The 18587-nt window shown below is 42.0% G+C and overlaps 1 long non-coding RNA gene across 1 annotated transcript in view; it reads right to left on the reverse strand.

Moving 5' to 3' along the window:
• Positions 1 to 9267: 9267 nt before the first annotated feature.
• Positions 9268 to 18587, reverse strand: part of LOC139038613 (uncharacterized) — a 33378-nt gene continuing 24058 nt past the window's right edge. Inside the window, exon 2 of the long non-coding RNA XR_011491639.1 lies at positions 9268 to 9358. This is a non-coding gene — a long non-coding RNA (uncharacterized lncRNA). The remainder of the gene's footprint in view (positions 9359 to 18587) is intronic.

Consider the following 18587-nt stretch of genomic DNA (forward strand, 5'->3'; position numbering starts at 1 on the left):
TTAGGTAATGGACCTGAGTACAGCAAAGGAGAGTCTGCCGTCCAAAGAGTAAAAACAGCACCTATTATGTCACTGTCAGAATGTTTAAAATGTATATCAAGATCATTACTCATCAAACTTTCCCTCTAGCAACAGAAATAGCCCATTGCTCTTTCTAAGGCCAAAGGTCTGTGTGTTACCTTCCATTAATATTTCCTGTCACTCTTCAGTCACATTTCTACCCATCATCACATTAGACCATAGCCAAGGGACATAACATTTTTTAAAAAATGTACTTACTTTAATGTGTTCAGAGTACTTATAGGTCAATTTCCCTGCTGGCAACTTTTAGTGTGGTCATACAGTGTATGATGAAGACTTCTTCTCTTCTCTCTTTAGCATTAGATAAAGCCTTCAGAGGGTGCAGAACCTAGAAATGTTTAAATAAAACAGACCAATGACCTTGCTGCTGCTGCTGCTGCTGCTGCTAAGTCACTTCAGTCGTGTCTGACTCTGTGCGAACCCATAGACGGCAGCCCACCAGTCTCCCCCGTTCCTGGGATTCTCCAGGCAAGAACACTGGAGTGGGTTGCCATTTCCTTCTCCAATGCAGGAAAGTGAAAAGTGAAAGTGAAGTTGCTCAGTCGTGTCCACTCAGCAACCCCATGGACTGCAGCCTACCAGGCTCCTCCGTCCAGGGGATTTTCTAGGCAAGAGTATGCATTTTTTCTAATCTAGGGCTTACTGGCCAAAAGTAATTTGAAATATTTGGGAACCTAGAGATTGGATGACTTAAAGGTAAGGAAGCTGGACCATTCCCTCCTTCTTTATATCCTCTTTTCCCTCTGCACATTTCTCTGTGTTTGCCACCTACCTCTCTGAGCACTCACAATTAGGTTGCTTTATGTGTCCCTCTCCCTCTGCCAAGCTAAATGTCGGTATTTCCCTGAATAAGCTCACCTATGCCCATGGAGACATCACATATTCCCAAACCTGTACTTCAACTGGTATCTCTCTTGAGAACTTCAAACCCATTCCGTGAAACTGCCAGCCCTCTGTGAAGTCCCGCAAGCACCTCAGTCTCAACCTGAGGAAAAACAACTCGTCATCATCTCTCCCCACACCTCTTTGCACCCGTCTCTCTTTCTCTCTTCTCTTGCTGATGGCCCATCTTCTATCACTGCCCACGTCTGAGACCTAGGAGTCGTCCTTCACTCTTCGTCCCTCCCCACTCAAGGTCCCTCACATCCACTCAGTGTCAAGGACCGCCATGATCCTCTCTTGAATCACCCACTTTGCTCCACTCTCATGACCTTTAACCTAGGTAAAGGTTAAAGTAAAAATCATTATTTCCCAGAGTTGACATAAGTCTCCCAGTTGGTTCTCCTGTCCCTACTTGAGCTCTTCTAATCCATTCTTGATGTTGCACGCAGTGATCTTTCTAACATGTTATCTAAGCACGCCACACATTTCACTAAAAATCCTCCTGTAGCTCCGCTCTGCTTTTAGGATGAAGTCCAAGTGCCTTAACCAACTGAAGAGATCCTGTATAACTTGGTCTCCACATAGCTCCCCAGCCTCATCCCTCACCAGAGTTCCTTCACATTTCATGTTTCAGCCCCAGAGAAACTCTTTCAGACCTTCAAACCTGCTGTTGTCTTGCCTCCTGACCTTCCTAGCGTCACAGAATTGTACAGAGAATAGGGACTGGAAAATCTCCAAATCAGGACTTTCCACCAATTTCCTCCTTATCCTCAGAAAACTCAATCCAATTAAATAAATATTTATTGAATGTCCACAAAGGGTAAATACTATCTTGGCAATTGCAAAGACATTCAGTAAGACATAACCCCTGCCTATGAGATTGCAAGTTCACTTGAGTTTAAAAGTGTCTTTGCACGCTGAGTTTAAAAATTCAAGTTCCTGAAATGTAGTTCCCTTCCTCAAACTTAAGTTCAAGCCATGCTAAGGATCTATCTTTTCCTGACACAACTGGTTGATGCCTACACTCACTTTTACCAGAATATTTCACCCCTTCTCTACCAATTCAGGGCCCACATACCTTCTCCCAAGCTGCACATTTCAAAGAAGCACCACTGGCTATTAATGCCTAAGTTAGAAAGCTCTAAGTTCTATTGACTTTTTCAGCTGTTGCTTATGGCACTCTAATTGGCATTGTTCCCCAGGAATTCCAAGTAGCCTGAAATTCAGCATTATGTGTGGTGCTGCATTGGTCAGGGCTGGACAGGAGTTTTAGGTTTTAAATACTAGGAGTCAGGAAAGGGGTAGAAAAAAGAGGCACCCTGAAGAAATTGAATAGACAGCACTTCTGGATTGTTTCTGAGAGCATCATGATGGAACAAGGCAAAGAACACCCACCTAGAATCAACAGACTGCAGTCTATGTCTCTGCTGAGTTCAAATGTGATGTTATAACAGAGATACAATCCTAGTGATGGTTTTCCTTCTTCTTGGTAGGCAGATGACTGACTAGAAAGCTCAGGATTAACAGAATTTCAAAAAGGCATCCCCTCTGGGCAGACAAATGACCAAAAAGTAACTCCCTCCTCCTGACTGTCTGGAGGCAGGATTTGTGCATGGCATGCACCACATGTCCACATGTGGTTGGTCTGGAATGGCACCTCTCTACCTTCCAAATTCACGGCTATCACTACATAAATGGGAGATACTATCTTGAGTTTCTCACCACCCAGCCCTCAACAAGAAGGGATCTACTTTCAAACTAGAGAATGTTACTACATTTTCCATACTTCTCTACTTGGAAGCTCATGTGAAGATTCATAATGCCTTAAACTTTCATTATTTGTTCATAATGGTCAACCCTGACCCAAAACCCACCCCCCTCAAATAAGGCAGAAAATTTGGATTGTTCTCAAATACAATACAAGGAGAACTTCTGGCAACCAGTTTTACCCAGAGGTGGTAATGAATCATAATTATCGTTGGCTGACCAGAAGCCAAATGACTATTAATAGAAAGAAGCAACATGAAAAAGTCAAACAGGATAGGGAACATGCAACATCTGAGTTGAAACAATAAAATAGGAACAGAATGTAGAGACCCAAGTGGCCATTTGTCCTGCATCTCATTCCTTTTGATTTTAAGGCTGGGTTGATTTCTGCCTCATTCAAGGTGGGGCATAAACTAGCCTAATTTGGTTTGGCATCCAACCAAGGATTCTGGATGCTACTTTTATGGCAGGTCCTGGGCCTTAGCTTAGCTGTATTCCTAGGTCTAAAACACCTTTCCTTCCATCTATTGCAAAATAAGTTTGTCAGTGTATGTCAGCCATAGCAGTAAGCAGGAGAGTCAAAAGACTGAAAGCAGCATCAATCCCAGGTTTTATTTGCATTCCTAGAGGCCTGTGGAAAATTCTTCAAGAGATGGGAATACCAGACCACCTGACCTGCCTCTTGAAAAATCTGTATTCAGGTCAAGAAGCAACAGTTAGAACTGGACATGGAACAACAGACTGGTTCCAAATAGGAAAAGGAGTACGTCAAGGCTGTATATTGTCACCCTGCTTATTTAACTTATATGCAGAGTACATCATGAGAAATGCTGGGCTGGAGAAAGCACAAGCTGGAATCAAGATTGCCGGGAGAAATATCAATAACCTCAGATACGCATACGCAGATGACGCCACCCTTATGGCAGAAAGTGCCTCTTGATGAAAGTGAAACAGGAGAGTGGATGAAAAAGTTGGCTTAAAGCTCAACATTCAGAAAACTAAGATCATGGCATCCAGTCCCATCACTTCATGGCAAATAGATGGGAAAACAGCAGAAACAGTGGCTGACTTAATTTTTCTGGGCTCCAAAATCATTGCAGATGGTGATTGCAGCCATGAAATTAAAAGACGCTTACTCCTTGGAAAGAAAGTTATGACCAACCTAGACAGCTTAATAAAAAGCAGAGACATTACTTTGCCAACAAAGGTCTGACTAGTCAAGGCTATGGTTTTTCCGGTGGTCATGTATGGATGTGAGAGTTGAACTATAAACAAAGCTGAGCGTGGAAGAATTGATGCTTTTGAACTGTGGTGTTGGAGAAGACTCTTGAGAATCCCTTGGACTGCAAGGAGATCCAACCAAGTTCATCCTAAAGGAGATCCGTCCTGGGTGTTCACTGGAAGGACTGATAAAGCTGAAACTCCAATCCTCTGGCCACCTGATGCGAAGAGCTGACTCACTGGAAAAGACCCTGATGCTGGGAAAGATTGAGGGCAGGAGGAGAAGGGGACAAGAGAGGATGAGATGGTTGGATGGCATCACTGACTCAATGGACATGGGTTTGGGTGGACTCTGGGAGTTGGTGATGGACAGGGAGGCCTGGAGTGCTGCAGTTCATGGGGTTACAAAGAATCAGACACAACTGAGCAGCTGAACGGAACTGAACTGAGAGGCCTGAAGATTTTATATCTGGGGCAGCAAAATCTCCCTCAAAGGACTAAATATGGACTGACCTTCATATTTTTCACATCTCTGGCCTGGCCTTATTACTCAAAGGACATTAACCCCTGTATTCTATCTGAGAACTATCAGTAAATCTTTCAGTCCAAAGGAAGTATCAAATAACGAGATTACTGATTTACAGGCCAAAAATATGTATTGAGTTTGGAAACATGTATCAATTACCTTCTCTATGGAAAACAATGGATTGAGCACTAGGATAGGGTAGACTAGGATGAAGAAGGGTTTGAAAGATTAGAGACAAGAAATCTCCCTTCACAGGACCTTAAAAATGGGAGAAACATACAGAAAGAACCTAAATAATATGAGAGACAGAGCCCAGGTGTATGGGGTTGTGCTTGAGGAAAGAGAACAAAATTTGGAACCTGCCATACCATCGATACCTTTTAAATATTGTTCATTCCTTCAGGATAAAACCTTATTATACTTGCCAAGGAGAGAAACTACAATAAACAGAAATATGCTCCTTGAGGAAGATCTGTCTATACTCTTTTGCTATTCCTAGGACAGAGGCCCTGGAGTCTATTTTCAAGTAAAGCTGGTTTTGATGTATATGAATGATTTGGTCAGTAAGATAGCAAAGAGATCAAAAGGATTAGAAAGGCCCACTGAGACAAGATTATGATCCATCCACCAGCAGATATCTGGACTCTGCAGCATGGCTGGGACACAGACCTACTGATTCAAGTGGATGCCACCATCCCTGTGTGCCTGAGGGTCTTTTACACCCTGGGGAGACAGTAATTGCAGTCCTAACAGGAAGATCTGTGAAGCCAACTGCAGAGCTCCCCAGTACCCTGCATTAAAAGTCATCAAAACTGGAGGCTTTGCTGATAAGAGAAACAGAGCATTAGAGAAAGTAACGCAGGATACTGAAAATCCTCAGTCAGACCCACTTCAGCTTGATTGTAATTCTTGGCTCCAGGCCTGTTTCTGAAAGACATCAAACACAGAAAGAAAAAAAAGTCTGGGAAAAAAAAAGCCACAGCTTATTCCACTTGGAGGATAGAGAATGAGACATGTAACAGATGGAATGAGAAAGGGCAAAGGGCGTAATAAGATTCGCTACAGGATTAAGTGTTCATTTGATTAAAACCAGCATATGCAGGGCAGAGGCAGAACAAAATCACACCAGTCTGACTCATCATGCTTCAGGGTGTGCAGCCACCACCATGCGGGGGAGACCAGGTGGGAGCCATGTACACAAGCCCCACTAAGACGCAGCATAATTGGTTAACTGGACTGTGAAGGGTTTGCCTTGATCCTTAGTGTCATGAAAGTCTCAGCCACAGAGGGAGCTACTCATCTGCTGCAGAAACAACAGCTCAGCTTTGTACCCTCAGTGCTGAGTGCCATGCCGGGCACATCAGGGCTTCATAACTGTGCTGTGAGTGAAAGTTTAATCTCTTAGTTACATCCATGAGATCTGGAAGGGGGAGAGGTCCGGTCTATGACCATATGCCCATAATCAGTAATGGCCCCTTTCACTCGCAAAAGAGTATCAGTTTGGGCAGCATTATATTTTACTTTGGGTATACAGTCTATCACCAAAATGAATATTTTCCATGGATTAGATGACCACAAATACACTTGGGGCCCTTTATTTTTTCAACCAAGTCACTCCTCAGTCCTTGCAGACCTGTCTTTGGTGGACTTGGTGAGGCCTGCTTCTCTCATCTCCTGTTTTACCGTTTCACCCATGTCGCCCTTAAATCTGCTATCCCTGTTTTCTCTCATATGCCCTAGCTCTACCTCTGGGGTGGGGAGTGTGAATCAGCGACTCTGTGTCCTGTGAGTCTTAATTATTTTAGGTCCTTCAGTGTCTCAGAAGAACACCACTTCTAACACATCTTTCTTTGGTAATATTCACCATGTTTCGCAGCATGACGTCAATATATTTTTGTGCTGACAAAGTCTTTTTTTCTTAACTTTCAGAGACCTCTCACAAGAATGAATGATAATGACAACAAGGAAAGAAGGAAGCAAAGGAGGAAGAAAACCCTATATTTCTACAAATGGATAAATAAACAAAAAGCTTGAGTTAGGGCCTACATATGAACAAGGAGATGGACTTCCAACCCTGTGGCTTCTTTTTAATCTACCAAAAAGAAAGGGCTGAATTACATGCTTGCTTTTTAAGCAAGTAGTCTGATTTATTCCTGGGGCTTCTATTTCCATTTATTTACCTCAGCATTTACACCAGCAGGAAGTCAAGAACAAATTCCATTTGTTCAAGATAAATCATCATTCACTCCAGGAAGCCCAGAACCATCATAAAAATAAAGAGAAGTAGGAGGGGAAAGGAATGTTAGTAAGAACTGGATCCATTAATAAGTTTGGGATTTTGATATTTTTATGTAATTTTTTCAATCTTTCTCTCAGACCATGAGTGGAAGTTTATTATTTGGCGTGTAAACTTATGAGATTCTGGCTTTGCTGCTAAAAAGGAAATAATAGCAGATCTGTATTCTCTGTCTTCATAAAAAGAAGCAAGAGATTCATTTGGCCACATCAGACTTAATCAGGAACTTAAAATAAACCTTAAAAAAATAAATTACAGAGACTGAAGATATGGATTTGAATCCCATTCTTCGTTCCTTGCTGCATAGACTCAATTTCTCTGCACAATGAGGGCCTTATTTGCTTAAGCTCCACCCATCGCTCAAGCACTATGAATCCATGACTAATCAACTCATCAGAGAGAATTTCCTTCTCCCATCAGCCCTACATGAAGTGCATCAAATGTTCAACCCCATCTCCTACTCCCACATCCCACTAGTTGTCTTCTGACAACCCTAAACAGAAGGTTCTAGGATCTCTACACTCCTTTGCTGCCCCAGTCTTTCCCTGAATCAGGTGCTCTGGATTATATAACTTCATCAGGGTGACTTCTGGTAAATGAACTGACTCTACACACAATGCCTGGCTGTGCCTTGGCTAAGCGCTTTCTGAGCACAGCAAAACATCTCAGATCAAACGGTCCATCCGTCTTTAGCAGGAAAATAAGAGTTTCAATAAACAAGTTTGCTCAAATTGGCCAGCTCAGGTCCATCACTGAGAAATCAATTGCTCGGTCTTTCGGGTCTCTCCTGAGTCAGTGTATGTTGTTCAGTGAATTCAAAGTACAGCAATCTCAACCTCTGCTCCTCCTTTTGCAAGGCACGTTATTTCATTATACCTGCCTAGAAAGGTACCAACATTCCTTGACTTGCTACTGACACTCATTGATTCAAACGTGACTCTCAATCATGTTTCTTTACTAAAAGGAGCCTAAACAAAGCATGTGTTACTCATTTTTCCCTAAAAACTAGTGGTCACAAAGGGACAGTTAGGGAGTTTGGGATGGACATGTACACACTTCTATGGATAACCAAAATGGATAACCAACAAGGACCTACTGTATAGTACATGGAATTATGATAAATATTATGTGGAAGCCTGGACAGGAGGTGAGTTTGGGAGAGAATGAATACAGGTTTATGTATTCCTGAGTCCCTCCCCTGTTCACCTGAAACTATCACAACATTATTAATTGGCTATACCTCAATACAAAATAAAAAGTTAAAACAAAAAATAGTGGTCACAATTCACCAATACCCACTGTTCCTATAAGATGGAAACCCCTTTACACAGTTAGACCCAGGGATCTTAAACTCCATTTGGAGATTTCCAGAAAGTTCTTTTATAACTACTTCATGGAATTGCTGGGACTATGAAATGAAATGATGCATGCGAACTGCACAAACCCCAGCACATTATAGGATCTCTATTTTTTTTTCCAGTGGGTGAGAAAGATGCCTTAGAGAAGGTAGCACGGCTGAAGCTCTCTTGATGATGATAGAAAAGATTACTGTGACTACATGGTACAACAGTAGGGGTAGGACAGAAGGGATAAATGTGTTAATATAAGTAGATAGAAAAGTGAAACAGAAGTGGAATAAACCATGAACAGAATGTGGTGAAGTTCTCCCAGTCTCTGCCTTCTCAGCATTCCAAATGGCCACACTCATAGAAACCTGATTATTCTGGTGGGTTGCAAGCTCCAACCTCATTACAGTATATAATCTACCTACAAACTTCCCCTTCCTGCACTCTGAATGCTGCCATCATAGGAACACATTCTCTACTCCCTGGATAGATTCTTATGTTTAATTGCCACATCTCTCCCATGGTACCAGTGGCATTCATATCTGTACATTTGATTCCTCTAGTCTGAATGGAAACAACCACCTGAGATTCTATTTTACAGAAAATTTGATAAGTTCTATAATGTAGGAACCCATGCCCACTTAATTCTCTAGGAATTGTACCTACCACTGCTTTGCTGTATTTAAGGGCCCATAGTAGGCGTTTTCTTCATAACAATCACAGATGACATCTATTGACTTTTAAATGCTCTCATTGCCTAGCTGAAAATAGTGTCCCACACAAGGGGACACAGGAAGAACTGTCCTGCTCCAAACAGCAATGCATCTCTCCCACCCCTACAGTGGTAAACTGTCTAGTCTAATAAAATGCTTCCTAGAAGAGAAGTGAATCAAAAGCCTCCGTACTTGTAAACATTAGGTTTGCTAGGCTGACTCCCATGTTTCCACACCCTAACTGTAAGACAGATTTCTCATGGTGCCTGAATTCCGTTTCCTTGTCCTACTAACTGGGTTCAGGGACAGTGACTGGCACAAGGCATTTCTTATGAAACAGATGCTCAACTCAAACCTACCAACCACAACATGAATCTCTCAGATTCGACTTGTCCCCAGTCTCTTCTTGATCTTCCTTCTCTGGCTCCTCTATGCTTTTCATAATTGCTGCTCTTCTTCCTATTCCAGATGAACTTCTTCTTTCTGTCATCTTCTAAACCTCCCTGAGGGGCTTCTCTGGCCAGTCCTGGAAAAAAGTAGCAAGAATACTGAAGATCAGTCAAAAAAGCAAACACCAAAAAAAAAAGTGAAAGGAAGCATGCTTTTGGTTCTGGAAACCACATGCTTCAGTGCTATCTTAGGCACCAGCACAGAAGGGTCCCCTGAAAAGGAGTCAGGCTATAACGCTGCTTAATATTAACACCCCAGTAGCGCTGCAGTGATGTTTACCATGACTCCCCTTGTACCAAGGGCTGGGTTTCCAGCAACTCCTTTTATTCCTTCGCTGGTGCCAATTTCTAATCGCTTTATGGCTAGAAACCACCTCACAACTTGGGCAGGGAAGGGCAGGGTGCAGGGAGAGACAGGAATTAGATCCAGGCCCTGGGGGTCAGTGGCACGGTGCACAAAAGCTGGCCCCTGGAGGAAGCAAAGGTCAGGAACTGCCCTGGTTCCTTGGAAGTCTGAGGGTGTCACTAGCTGGAGAAAATGAGGAAGGTCTAGTCCAAATAAAAGAGGAAGCTGGTTCCTCACCTGTGAGCCTTACACTGAAATAAGAAATAAAAGCCCAGGTTCTGGAGTTTCTTCTGCCTGACAGGAGCCACAACAACTTTGTGCCAGGCCCTAACCCTCCCTTTTCCATACCCCCGTAGGAAAGCATCAATGGGATAGGGTTCAGCAACACTCTGTCTACAGGGGGGACAAAGAAGGAGTCTTATAGCCTGACCATCTTATCTGAGGTGATGATAAGAAACCTAGAGAGAGACTATACATGTATCCTTATATGACTATTAGAGTCTAACTTACATCTTTGTGTAAATGAGAAGAACTTCCCTCACTCTGAGTAAATACAGCTCTATGAGCTTGGGTGAAACGTGGGCATGATTTGTGCTCAGGAACAGTGCCCAACACAGAGCCACACAAAGCCGTCCCATTCCATAGCTCAAGGGTTAGAAACTACTAGGTTTAAGCCAGAGTGTCAGAAAAGATGGCCAAGTGTCATGTCTGGGTCAGTTTTCTTACACCCTTCTGCGTGTTGGGGCATCGATCTGTGCCAGGCTAGCTGAGGGCAGAGGTGTTAGGAGGAACAAGGGTGGCAGGAATGCAGTGGCCCTGCCAGAACTTACAGTCAAGCCAGCCATGTCCTAACCTCACTCTGACACAGCCACTGAGACCCAACCCACTCCTATCATCAGACTCGTTTACCACCATCTTTCTCTGAGAAAAATTATCAAGAACAATCCATGCTTGCTGTGAGTGCCTGTGGGGATTCAACAGTGACATGAGGTACAAAAATGGGCCATGCAGTATTATCACCGATGGAAAAATCAAAAGGAATGGAGAAAGCTCTCAAATCAGGGTGGATTGGTTCTTAAAAAAAGAACTGGACCACACCTCACCACTGCTCCAAACATAAAACAACAGATAAACTTTAAAAGAAGGTATTAAAAAGGTTAGCACTTCCCTGTAGCTCAAACGGTAAAGAATCTGCTTGCAATGCAGAAGACCAGGGTACTATCCCTGGGTCAGGAAGATCCCCTGGAGAAAAGAATAGCAATCCACTCCAGTATTCTTGCCTGAAGAATTCCATGGACAGAGAAACCTGGCGGGCTACAGTTCATGGAGTCTCAAAGAGTCGGACACAACTAAGCGACTAACATACACACACACATTAAAAAGGTGGGCTCTAAAGCAGCATGATGATCTTCCTAGAACCTAACTTGCAGCTCTGGGGGAATTCATGGAAACTGGAGGCGCTCCACATATTACAGGTACTCTGAGCCAGTTTCGTGGTGGAAATCAGGGCGGGACCAATGTCCCCTGCCCTCATGACAAGAGAGCTACTGCAGGTGCTGTCTGAGGGTAAGCCTCCTGTGAAGCTGCAAACCTAGAGGGCCAGGAAGAAACTAGAACAGTCCTGGCATGGAGCCGACCTGAGCAAGGCTATGCGTGAATGCAGGGAATGGATCTGCAACCTATTTCGTAGCAGCCAGGGCAGCACTCTCTCACCACCATAGAACACCTCGTTCCAGAAAAGGGTCCTGGGAGGCTGGAGTAGACAACCATTCAGGGACAGAGATGTTGAAGAGAATGTGAGAATCTTAAGCAAAAAGGGTAACCAACAAAAGTTAGCTAACATTACAAACGCAATGAAAATAACAGACTAACCCAAAAAGCATTTGTGTTTTCAGGCTCCTCAGAGAAAAATGAAGGAATAACATTCTTTTAAAACCTGAAACAGGGGGGAGGAGCCAAGATGGCGGAGGAATAGGACGGGGAGACCACTTTCTCCCCTACAAATTCATCAAAAGAACATTTGAATGCTGAGCAAACTTCACAAAACAACATCTGACCGCTAGCAGATGACATCAGGCGCCCAGAAAAGCAGCCCATTGTCTTTGAAAGGAGGTAGGACAAAATATAAAAGATAAAAAGAGAGACAAAAGAGCTGGGGACGGAGACCCATCCGGGAAGGGAGTAGTAGTGGAGGAGGCTTCCAAACACCAGAAACCCTTTCGCTGGCAGGTCTGGGGGAAGTTTTCGAATCTTGGAGGGCAACCTAACCGGGAGGAAAAATAAATAAAACCCACAGATTACATGCCTAAAAGCAACTCCCAGCACAAAAGTACCCCCAGACGCCCACATCCACCACAAGCAAGTGGGGGCAGAAAGGAGAGGAGCGGGTGGCATTGCTTAGGGTAAGGACCGGGCCTGAATGCCCTGAGGGCAATTGGAGGGAGCTAACGTGAGATAGCAACTTAAACTGTAGGATAGCAAGAGAGAGAGAGAAAATTAACCGGCCGAACACACTGCTGGCCGTTCACAGAACAAAGGAACTGAGCAATTCCAGATAGTAACTAGCCGGCGGTGGACCAGCTCATCCCCTGCCAGAGGCAGGAGGCAGCGGGGAGGGGAAAAGGGCAAACTCGGCCCCAGAGACGGCACCCCTACCAAACTGCAAACAGGCCTCCAGTTTCTAACCAAAGACTTCCTGAGATTCTGGATGGTCGACATCTGCCGGGAGGGTCGCGGCTAGAGGCTAGCTCCCGAGAACAGACACAAGCCTCACGCACCCGACTGGGGGAGGCGCAGAAACTGAAGCTGGGCGCGCGGAGGGGAGAAGGCGTGCTGCACCTGGGGAGAGTGCGCCCGTCAAGCTCCTGGCTGCCTGAGCTGCTCGGGTCGGGGAAGGCACAAAACGCAGGCCCAACCCAGTCTGCGCTTTTCTGGAGTACCCGAAAACTGGAACCGCACGCAACGCAGTGCCCGCTCCATATAGAGCAGCCGGGAGCCTGAGCAGTGTAGATGGGGAAAGCACACACCTGTGAGCGGGGGAGAACCCAGTGTGGCCGGAACACTGTGACTGCTCCCCACACAAGCCAGTGACATTTGTCTGCAGCGCCCCTCCCTCCCCGCAGCACAACTGAACCAGGGAACCTAAACAGGAGACCACCTCTGGCCCCCTGTGTCAGGGCGGAAATTAGACACTGAAGAGATCGGCAAACAGAAACCAAATAAACAAAGGGAACCGCTTCAGAAGTAACCGGTGCAACAGATTAAAATCCCTGTAGATAACACCGACTACACTGGAAGGGGCCTATAGATATCGAGAAGTGGAAGCTGGAATGAGGAGCTATCTGAAACTGAACAGAATCCACACTGACCGCAACAGCTCCAGAGAAAATCCTAGATATATTTTTACTTTTTTTTTCCTTTTCTTTTCTATTTTTTTCTCTTTTATTTTCTTTCAAAATTCCCTATTACTCCCCCATTACTTCTTAACTTTCATTTTCATTTTCATTTACTTTTACTATTTTTTTAATAAGGAAAAAACATTTTTTTCTTGTTTTTTCTTTTATTTTCTTTTAAAGTCCTCTATTACTCCTTATTTTCATTTTCATTTCACTACAACCTTGCAAAAAAAAAAAAAAAGGAGAAACCATAATTTAAACTGAACTTCATATATATTTCTAAAATTTTTTGGTTTTGTTTTTAATATTGTATTTCTAAGAGTCTAACCTCTACACTAGATTTTTAATCTTTGTTTTTCAGTATTTGATATCAATTTTGGACATTAAGAATCCAATATTCAGTACCCATTTTTATTCAGGAGTGTGTTGATTACTCGCTCCCACTTTTGACTCTCAGTTTTCTACCTCAGAACACCTCTATTTCCTCCCTCCCCCTTCTCTTCCCAATCCAATTCTGTGAATCTCTGTGGGTGTCTGGGCTACAGAGAACACTTTGGGAACAGAGAACTGTGTAGATCTGTCTCTCTCCTCTTGAGTCCCCCTTTTTCTCCTCCTGCTCATCTCTATCTCCCTCCTCCCTCTCCTCTTCTTCATGTAACTCTGTGAACCTCTCTGGGTGTCCCTCATGGTGGAGAATCTTTTCACCATTAACCTAGAAGTTTTATTATCAGTGCTGTATAGTTGGAAGAATAAAACTGAAACCCAGAGGCAGGAGACTTAAGCCCAAAACCTGAGAACACCAGAAAACTCCTGACTACAGGGAACATTAAGTAATAAGAGACCATCCAAAAGCCTCCATACCTACACTGAAACCAACCACCACCCAAGAGCCAATAAGTTCCAGAGAAAGACATACAATGTAAATTCTCCAGCAACACAGGAATATAGCCCTGAGCGTCAACATACAGGCTGCCCAAAGTCACATCTAACACATAGACCCATCTCAAAACTCATTACTGGACACTCCATTGCACTCCAGAGAGTAGAAATCCAGTTCCACCCACCAGAACACCGACGCAAACTTCCTTAACCAGGAACCTTGACAAGCCAATCGTCCAACCCCACCCACTGGGTGAAACCTCCACAATAAAAAGGAACCACAGACCACCAGAATACAGAAAGCCCACTCCATACACAGCAATCTAAACAAGATGAAAAGGCCGAGAAATACCCAACAGGTAAAGGAACATGAAAAATGCCCACCAAGTCAAACAAAAGAGGAGGAGATAGGGAATCTACCTGAAAAAGAATTTAGAATAATGATAATAAAAATGATCCAAAATCTTGAAAACAAAATGCAGTTACAGATAAATAGCCTGGAGACAAAGATTGGGAAGAGGCAAGAAATGTTTAATAAGGATCTAGAAGAGATAAAAAAAAAGAGTCAATTAAAAATGAATAATGCAATACATGAGATCAAAAACACTCTGGAGGGAACCAACAGTAGAAGAACGGAGATAGAAGATAGGATAAATGAGGGAGAAGATAAAATGGTGGAAATAAATGAAGGAGAGAGGAAAAAAGAAGAAAGAATCCAAAGAAATGAGGACAACCTCAGGGACCTCTGGGACAATGTGAAACACCCCAACATTCGAATCATAGGAGTCCCAGAAGAAGACAAAAAGAAAGGCCATGAGAAGTTACTCGAGGAGATAATAGCTGAAAACTTCCCTAAAATGGGGAAGAAAATAGTTACACAGGTCCAAGAAACCCAGAGAGTCCCAAACAGGATAAACCCAAGGCGAAACACCCCAAGACACATAGTAATGAAATTAACAAAGATCAAACACAAAGAACAAATATTAAAAGCAGAAAGGGAGAAACAACAAATAACACACAAAGGGATTCCCATAAGGATAACAGCTGATCTATCAATAGCAACCCTTCAGGCCAGAAGGGAATGGCAGGACATACTTCAAGTAATGAAAGAGAATAACCTACAACCTAGATTATGGTACCCAGCAAGGATCTCATTCAGATATGAAGGAGAATTCAAAAGCTTTACAGACAAGCAAAAGCTGAGAGAATTCAGCACCACCAAACCAGCTCTTCACAAATGCTAAAGGATCTTCTCTAGACAGGAAACACAGAAAGGTTGTATAAACGTGAACCCCAAACAACAAAGTAAATGGCAATGGGACCATACCTCTCAATAATTACCTTAAATGTAAATGGATTGAATGCCCCAACCAAAAGACAAAGACTGGCTGAATGGATACAAAAACAAGACCCCTATATATGCTGTCTGCAAGAGACCCACCTCAAAACAAGGGACACATACAGACTAAAAGTGAAGGGCTGGAAAAAAATATTTCACGCAAACGGAGACCAAAAGAAAGCAGGAGTCGCAATACTCGTATCAGATAAAATAGACTTTGAAATAAAGGCTGTGAAAAGAGACAAAGAAGGACACTACATAATGATCAAAGGATCAATCCAAGAAGAAGATATAACAATTACAAATATATATGCACCCAACATAGGAGCACCACAATATGTAAGGCAAACGCTAATGAGTATGAACGAGGAAATTAATAGTAACGCAATAATACTGGAAGACTTTAATACCCCACTCACAACTATGGATAGATCAACTAAACAGAAAATTAACAAGGAAACACAAACTTTAAATGACACAATGGACCAGCTAGACCTAATTTATATCTATAGGATATTTCACCCCAAAAAATCAACTTCACCTTTTTCTCAAGTGCACACAGAACCTTATCCAGAATAGATCACATCCTGGGCCATAAATCTAGCCTTGGTAAATTCAAAAAATTTGAAATCATTTCAGTCATCCTTTCTGACCACAGTGCTGTAAGATTAGATCTCAATTACAGGAAAAAAAAATTATTAAAAATTCAAACATATGGAGGCTAAATAACATGCTTCTGAATAACCAACAAATCATAGAAGAAATCAAAAAAGAAATCAAAATATGCATAGAAATGAATGAAAATGAAAACACAACAACCCAAAACCTATGGGACACTGTAAAAGCAGTGCTAAGGGGAAGGTTCATAGCATTATAGGCTTACCTCAAGAAACAAGAAAAAAGTCAAACAAATAACCTAACTCTACACCTAAAGCAACTAGAGAAGGAAGAAATGAAGAACCCCAGGGTTAGTAGAAGGAAAGAAATCTTAAAAATTAGGGCAGAAATAAATGCAAAAGAAACTAAAGAGACCATAGCAAAAATCAACAAAGCTAAAAGCTGGCTTTTAAAAAAAAATGACAAACCATTAGCAAGATTCATTAAGAAACAAAGGGAGAAGAACCAAATTAACAAAATTAGAAATGAAAATCGAGAGATCCTGACAGACAACACTGAAATACAAAGGATCATAAGAGACTACTACCAACAGCTCTATGCCAATAAAATGGACAACTTGGAAGAAATGGACAAGTTCTTAGAGACGTATAACTTTCCAAAACTGAACCAGAAAGAAATAGAAGATCTTAACAGACCCATCACAAGCAAGGAAATCGAAACTATAATCAGAAATCTTCCAGCAAACAAAAGCCCAGGACCAGATGGCTTCACAGCTGAATTCTACCAAAAATTTAGAGAAGAGCTAACACCTATCTTACTCAAACTCTTCCAGAAAATTGCAGAAGATAAACTTCCAAACTCATTCTATGAGGCCACCATCATCCTAATACCAAAACCAGACAAAGACGCCACAAAAAAAGAAAACTACAGGCCAATATCCCTGATGAACATAGATACAAAAATCCTTAACAAAATTCTAGCAAACAGAATCCAACAACATATTAAAAAAATCATACATCATGACCACGTGGGCTTTATCCCAGGAATGCAAGCATTCTTTAATATCTGCAAATCAATCAATGTAATACACATTAACAAATTGAAAGATAAAAGCCATATGACTATCTCAATAGATGCAGAAAAAGCCTTTGACAAAATTCAACATCCTTTTATGATTAAAACTCTCCAGAAAGCAGGAAGAGAAGGAACATACCTCAACATAGTAAAAGCTATATATGACAAACCCACAGCAAGCATTACCCTCAATGGTGAAAAATTGAAAGCATTTCCCCTGAAATCAGGAACAAGACAAGGGTGCCCACTCTCACCACTACTATTCAACATAGTTTTGGAAGTTTTGGCCACAGCAATCAGAGCATAAAAAGAAGTAAAAGGAATCCAGATAGGAAAAGAAGAAGTGAAACTCTTGCTGTTTGCAGATGACATGATCCTCTACATAGAAAACCCTAAAGACTCTACCAGAAAATTATTAGAGCTAACCAACGAATATAGTAAAGTTGCAGGATATAAAATTAACACACAGAAATCCCTTGTATTCCTATACACTAACAATGAGAAAACAGAAAGAGAAATTAAGGAAACAATACCATTCACCACTGCAACAAAAAGAATAAAATACTTAGGAGTATATCTACCTAAAGAAACAAAAGACCTATACATAGAAAACTATAAAACACTGATGAAAGAAATCAAAGAGGACACAAATAGATGGAGAAATATACTGTGTTCAAGGATTGGAAGAATCAATATTGTCAAAATGGCTATACTACCCAAAGCAATCTATAGATTCAATGCAGTCCCTATCAAGCTACCAACGGCATTTTTCACAGAACTAGAACAAATAATTTCACAATTTGTATGGAAATACAAAAAACCTCGAATAGCCAAAGTAATCTTGAGAAAGAAGAATGGAACTGGAGGAATCAACCTGCCTGACTTCAGACTATACTACAAAGCCACAGTCATCAAGACAGTATGTACTGGCACAAAGACAGAAATATGGATCAATGGAACAGAATAGAAAGCTCAGAGATAAATCCACGAACCTATGGACACCTTATCTTCGACAAAGGAGGCAAGGATATACAATGGAAAAAAGACAATCTCTTTAACAAGTGGTGCTGGGAAAACTGGTCAACCACTTGTAAAAGAATGAAACTAGGACACTTTCTAACACCATACACAAAAATAAACTCAAAATGGATTAAAGATCTAAATGTAAGACCAGAAACTATAAAACTCCTAGAGGAGAACATAGGCAAAACACTCTCCGACATAAATCACAGCAGGATCCTCTATGACCCACCTCCCAGAATATTGGAAATAAAAGCAAGAATAAACAAATGGGACCTAATGAAACTTAAAAGCTTTTGCACAACAAAGGAAACTATAAGCAAGGTGAAAAGACAGCCCTCAGATTGGGAGAAAATAATAGCAAACGAAGCAACAGACAAAGGATTAATCTCAAAAATATACAAGCAACTCCTGCAGCTCAATTCCAGAAAAATAAATGACCCAATCAAAACATGGGCCAAAAGACTAAACAGACATTTCTCCAAAGAAGACATACAGATGGCTAACAAACACATGAAAAGATGCTCAACATCACTCATTATCAGAGAAATGCAAATCAAAACCACAATGAGGTACCATTACACGCCAGTCAGGATGGCTGCTATCCAAAGTCTACAAGCAATAAATGCTGGAGA

The sequence above is a fragment of the Odocoileus virginianus genome, chromosome 16 (genome assembly GCF_023699985.2).
Source record: "Odocoileus virginianus isolate 20LAN1187 ecotype Illinois chromosome 16, Ovbor_1.2, whole genome shotgun sequence".
NCBI classification, from domain to species: Eukaryota; Metazoa; Chordata; class Mammalia; order Artiodactyla; family Cervidae; genus Odocoileus; species Odocoileus virginianus.